Source organism: Nerophis lumbriciformis, linkage group LG23 (assembly GCF_033978685.3).
Source record: "Nerophis lumbriciformis linkage group LG23, RoL_Nlum_v2.1, whole genome shotgun sequence".
In the NCBI taxonomy this organism is placed as follows: Eukaryota; Metazoa; Chordata; class Actinopteri; order Syngnathiformes; family Syngnathidae; genus Nerophis; species Nerophis lumbriciformis.
Genome location: NC_084570.2, coordinates 38,794,783 through 38,801,660, shown reverse-complemented (window position 1 = coordinate 38,801,660; position 6,878 = coordinate 38,794,783). Strand labels below are relative to the sequence as shown.

The following is a 6,878-nucleotide window of genomic DNA, read 5'->3' as shown; positions in this document are numbered from 1 at the left end:
CAATATCATGACAATAAAATGTATATTTTTTGCAATCTAATATACACTTCTGAAAAAATTATGATTGAATACTTAACTTTTTTGTTTTATAATCCTACAACTTCATTTACATAAAATTACTACTTTTGTCGTCACCATTTGATATTTCGCATATTTAATATTTATGAATCCACATATACTGTACATACATACATTGATACATATACATGCATATATACTGTACATACATATATATATATATATATACTGTACATACATACAGTATATATACTGTACATACATACATATACGCATACATACATGCATACTGTACATACATATATACTGTACATACATACATATATACTGTACATACATATATATACATACTGTACATACATATACTGTACATACCTACATATATACTATACATACCCACGTATATAATATACATATATATATATATATATATCTATCAATCAATCAATGTTTATTTATATAGCCCTAAATCACAAGTGTCTCAAAGGGCTGCACAAGCCACAACGACATCCTCGGTACAAAGCCCACATAAGGGCAAGGAAAAACTCACCCCAGTGGGATATATATATATATATGTATATACAGTGTTGGGTTAGTTACTGAAAACCAGTAACTAGTTACAGTTACTAGTTACTTTATTTCAAAAGTAACTCAGTTACTAACTCAGTTACTTACACCAAAAAGTAATGCGTTACTGTGAAAAGTAACTATTTACTATTTTTCTCCTTTTTTTTTTTTAAGGCTCTCATTGATGCCCTTTTAGCCTTCATTTCAGTACTGTTATTGCACTGGAGAATAATACAATGTGTTGATCAACTTGACATGCATTTGCATCACTGAACTCTGCTAAGCAATGTGCTCTACATACAAAAGACAAAGATATGTTTCAAAGGGCCAGTTTATTTCAGGCCAAAACAAATTGACAAAACTATTTGAAATAGCTGCAACATAACATACATAAGTAACAAACAGCATAATGACAACATAGCTGTAAAGCTGGCTTCACCCAAGGAAGGCACACATGACATACACAAAGCCTAACCAGGCATTTTTTTTCTCAAGGAATTGTGAAATAAAATCATGTATTCAGGAGATCAACACTGTAGTGAAGCCCAGAACACTCTACACATTTCCCCAGTTTTAGTTTAGAGATAAGGTAAGATTGGCCTGGCCCACTAGCATCCCTCTTTATGTTTGTGAACTTTATAGTCTATACATTTAGAGTGATGTGATAATCAAACACTCTAGAAGTCTAGAATGAAAGAGTATATAAGAGAATTGACAGTGTGTACCTTCAATGATGAGCAGAGGCAGAGTTTGGAGTGTTTTCTTTAGCTCGCTTTCCATGTTTATGTGCTCACTGTCCAGATACTTGGAACATGTTTTCCGTGCCATTTATTGTTTGACGCCGGTATCATGCTAATTAGCTGCCTGAAAACGTGTGACTCCACTGTAGAAATAGCCTGCATGTCTTCTAGCACATACGCTGCAATGGCTCTATCAATGTTGTCCTGGCTAGCAGTGGCCGTGCCAGCAATCTGAGGGTTACTGGTTCAATCCCCACCTTCTACCATCCTAGTCACGTCCGTTGTGTCCTTTAGCAAGACACTTCAACCTTGCTCCTGATGGGTGGTGGTTAGCGCCTTGCATGGCAGCTCCCTCCATCAGTGTGTGAATGTGTGTGTGAATGGGTGAATGTGGAAATAGTGTCAAAGCGCTTTGAGTTCCTTAAAAAGGTAGAAAAGCTATACAAGTATAACCCATTTACCATTTATGTAGCTGTTTCAGCAGATTTGAATTGCTGTTTTGGGCAGTATTCCCGGGCGCGGTCACTGCTGCTGCTCACTGCTGCTGCTCACTGCTCCCCTCACCTCCCAGGGGGTGATCAAGGGTGATGGGTCAAATGCAGAGAATAATTTCACCACACCTAGTGTGTGTGACAATCATTGGCACTTTAACTTTAAGTAGATGGGATCTTTGATCCAAGACACAACTTACATTTAACTAAACTGTTATTTTCTTTGTGCTCGACAAAAGAAAAGTAGTGACAATGTATCCATGTTAAGAAACTCGACTTCTGGCTTCGCCATGATGTCTTTTTAGTTGTTATGAGAGTAGCGTATGTGTGTGTGTGTGTGTGTGGCCCTTTAAGATATGACAGCATGTGAGGTGAGTGACGTCAGTGAGTGAGTGGGCGAGAGAGGTGAGGGAGCGCAACAGTTAGTGTGTGCAGGTGCTCTTGCTTGGTGGATGGCTGCGTGTAAGACACCAATAAAGTCGCAAAGTTGCAACAAACCGCCGGCCTCATCATTCACCCTCGAGTCCGGAGCTGTAAAGACCCACTGCCGGGTAAAGTGAAAGTTGTTAGCCCCGAAATACATAGGCCCTGGAGGAACGTCTCCCCTGCGCTCCGCTCCTCGGTCGAGGAAAGCACGCCTTTTCTTTTCCTTGTGAGACAGAAGGACGACACTTCTTCTGTTTCTAGCCGATACTACATTAAAAAATAACGTAAAATAACGCAGTAACGCATCATGTAGTAACGGTAATTGAGTTACTGAATATAAAAAATAACGCGTTAGATTACTAGTTACCGCCGAAACTAACGGCGTTACAGTAACGCGTTACTTTGTAACGCGTTAGTCCCAACACTGTGTATATATACATACATACATACATACTGTACATACATACATACATATTTACATGCATGCATATATACTGTACATACATATAAATATATATATACATACTGTACATACATATATACTGTACACACACACACACACACACACACACACACACACACACACACACACACACACACACACACACACACACACACACACACACACACACACACACACACACACACACACCACACACACACACACACACAAAAAGAGGTGTTTAGTCCATCTCCATGCAAACAGAAGGATGTTTCCTAACCAGTGTTGAAAGAGTTTCAAAGTGAGAATCAATTCTGAATGGAATAGCCATTTCATTGTGAGTATTAGGCCCAAAGATTCGTACTTCTATTTTCCCTGCATAAACTGACATGACTGATTATTACTTTTAAAATATTACTTCGTTTTATGGCTTCTTCTAAAATGAGCATTTTTCTTAAAAAAATAGGACTTTATTTCGACCCCCCCAAAAAAGGGACAATCTGTAGAAAATGGAGGGATGGATTCTTATAATCTCATGTAATATGAGATGATATTGCCATGACTCCTATGTATATAATATTATTTTGTATTACTTCATTGAATATATTATTTTATGTAACTTAATTGTATATAATACTATTCTATGTTATTTCATTGTATATATTTTATTTCATTTGTATATAATAATTTTATTTCATTGTATATATTATTATATTTCATTGTATATAACATTATTTCATGTTATTTCATTGTGTATATTTGATGTTACTTCATTGTATATAATATTATTTGATGTTACTTCATTGTATATAATATTATTGTATCTTATTTCATTGTATATACTATTATTTTATGTAACTTCATTGTATAGATTTTATTTCATTGTATATATTACTTGATGTAACTTAATTGTAAATTATATAATTTTATGTTATTTCATTGTATATAATATTATTTTAAGTAACTTCATTGTATATAATATTTTATGTTATTTCATTGTATATATCTTATTTCATTGTATATATTATTTGATGTAACTTAATTGTATATAATATAATTGTGTTATTTCATTGTATATATTTTATTTAATTGTCTATATTATTTTATGTTATTTCATTGTATATAATATTTTATTTCATTGTATATACTATTTGATGTTATTTCATTACATATATTTTGATGTAATTTCATTGTATATATTTGATGTTATTTCATTGTATATAATATTTTATGTTATTTCATTGTATATAGTATTTTATATTACTTCATTGTATATATTATATTTCATTGTATACATTATTTTATGTTATTTCATTGTGTATATTATTTGATGTTACTTCATTGTATATAATATTATTTGATGTTACTTCATTGTATATATTATCATTGTATATAATATTATTTTATGTAACTTCATTGTACATATTTTATTTCATTGTATATATTACTTGATGTAACTTCATTGTAAATGATATAATTTTGTTATTTCATTGTATATAATATTATTTTATGTAATTTCATTGTATATATTTTATGTTATTTCATTGTATATATTTTATTTCATTGTATATAATATTTGATGTAACTTAATTGTATATAATATAATTTTTATGTTATTTCATTGTATATAATATTTTATTTTATTGTATTTATCATTTTATTTCATTGTATATAATATTTTATTTCATTGTATATATTATTTTATTTCATTTTATATAATATTTGATATTTCATTGTATATATTACTTGATGTAACTTCATTGTAAATGATATAATTTCATGTTATTTCATTGTATATATTATTTTATGTAACTTCATTGTATATACTATTATTTGATGTAATTTAATTGTATATAATATTATTTGATGTTATTTCATTGTATATAATATTATTGTATGTTATTTCACTGTATATAATATTATTGTATTCAGTCTTCATATATTTGTCATGTATGATTATTTTGCTGGTGTCAAAGGTCAACAAACGAAGCACAAACAGTCCACAACATTCATTTAATCAGTGTCTGGCAAATATCAGTATAAGAAACATTTACAAGAAGAAAGACTCGTGTTCACGTGTTCGTGTCTGCGTTCAAAAATACGTTTTTTTGGGGGGGTACGGATGTGAGAATGTCTTCATGGCTGCGGGTGACCTCTGACCCCTGCTTGAGGTCCATCCTCCTCAAGTCCAAAAGTACAAGAAGGCACGTTGATGGCGGCGGGGGTCAAGTCCTCACGTCCAGCTCCAGGCCAGAGGGGGCGGGACGGCGACACTCATCCCAGGCAAGGTGCAACGTGGTGGGGCCGAGGAGGAGCCCCAGCCCCCCTCCCTCTCGCAACAAGCCGGTGGGAATAAACTCGTCATGGAGGACGTCTCAGCAATCTAAGACAACCAGCAGGACATATTTTTCTGTCACATCCTCAAAAAACTATTTTGTGCCTTTTTGGTGCACTTTTAAAAAAATCAAAGCACCTTATTTTGTTACTAGCGTTCTTTAAGCCAGGGGTGAGCTCCAGATATTTAAGCGTTGAAAGTAAAAATAAAAGACTTACTTTGATACACTGACGACTAAGACCCATTTTGGTCCCTGGGACCTTTAGTGTGATTTTTTTCAAACTGTCATTGCTCAAAAATAATAAAAACTTATATTCGACAGATATCTCTAAATCTATTTCCGATCTGTCGATTACAAGTTTTTTATTATTTTTGAGCAATGACGGTTTAAAAAAAATCCTACTAAAGGTCCCAGGGACCAAAATGGGTCTTAGTCATTAGTGTTTCAAAGTAAGTCATTTATTTTATTTATTTTGAATTGCAATACTTAAATAGATCAGAAATAGATTTTGAGATATTCAAGTATTGAAATTCAAAATAAATAAAATAAATGACTTACTTGGAAACACTAATGACTAAGACCCATTTTGGTCCCTGGGACCTTTAGTGTGATTTTTTTTAAATGGTCATTGCTCAAAAATAATAAAAACTTATAATCGACAAATAGATTGGAAGTTGATCTCAATATATTTAAGCATTGAAAGTAAAAATAAATAAAATAAATGAATTACTTTGAAACACTAATGACTAAGACCCATTTTGGACCATGGTACCTTTAATGTGATATTTTTTAAACGGTCATTGCTCAAGAATAATAAAAACTTTTAATCGACAGATAGATTGGAAGTTGATCTTGAGATATTTAAGTGTTGAAAGTAAAAATAAATAAATTAAATGACTTACTTTGAAACACTAATGACTAAGACCCATTTTGGTCCCGAGGACCTTTAGTGTGATTAATAAAAACTTATAAACGACAAATAGATCGGATGTTGATCTTGACATATTTAAGCATTGAATGTAAAAATAAATCAAATAAATTACTTACTTTGAAACACTAATGACGAAGACTCATTTTGGTCCGTGGGACCTCTAGTGTGATTTTTTTTAAAACTACCATTGCTCAAAAATAATAAAAACGTATAATCTACAGATAGATCGGAAGTTGATCTCGAGATATTTAAGCACTGAAAGTAAAAATAAAAAATAAAAAAGTCCTTACTTTGAAACACTAATGACTAAGACCCATTTTGGTCCCTAAGGTCTTTAGTGTGATTTTTTTAAACGGTCATTACTCAAAAATAATAAAAATTTATAATCTACAGATAGATCGGAAGTTGATCTCGAGATATTTAAGCACTGAAAGTAAAAATAAAAAATAAAAAATGACTTACTTTGAAACACTAATGACTAAGACTCGTTTTGGTCTCTAAGGTATTTAGTGTGATTTTTTTTAAATGGTCATTACTCAAAAGTAATAATAAACGTATAATATACAGATAGATTGGAAGTTGGTCTCGAGATATTTAAGCGTTGAAAGTAAAAATAAACAAAATAAACGACTTACGTTGAAACACTAATGACGAAGACTCATTTTGGTTCCTGGGACCTTTAGTGTGATTTTTTTAAACTGTCATTGCTAAAAAATAATAAAAACCTATAATCTACAGATGGATCGGAAATTGATCGAGAGATAATTAAGGGTTTAAAGTAAAAATAAATCAATAAATAACTTACTTTGAAACACATCAGATTATTTTATTATTTTAGTTGTTTTGATCAGCCTGTTTTATTTTACTTGAGTTTATTTACCAGTGTATTTTATTTTAGTTGATTTTGTCAGCCTATTTTAGTTTAGT

General features: G+C 31.7%; 1 protein-coding gene across 5 annotated transcripts in view; it reads right to left on the bottom strand.

Annotated features, from left to right (window-relative positions):
• Positions 1-4,682: 4,682 nt before the first annotated feature.
• ptpn11b (protein tyrosine phosphatase non-receptor type 11b) overlaps positions 4,683-6,878 on the bottom strand; it is a 143,850-nt gene continuing 141,654 nt past the window's right edge. For all 5 annotated transcript variants that reach the window (XM_061985586.2, XM_061985583.2, XM_061985585.2 and 2 more), the window contains one exon: positions 4,683-5,067. The gene's annotated coding sequence lies outside the window, so the exon portion shown is untranslated. The remainder of the gene's footprint in view (positions 5,068-6,878) is intronic.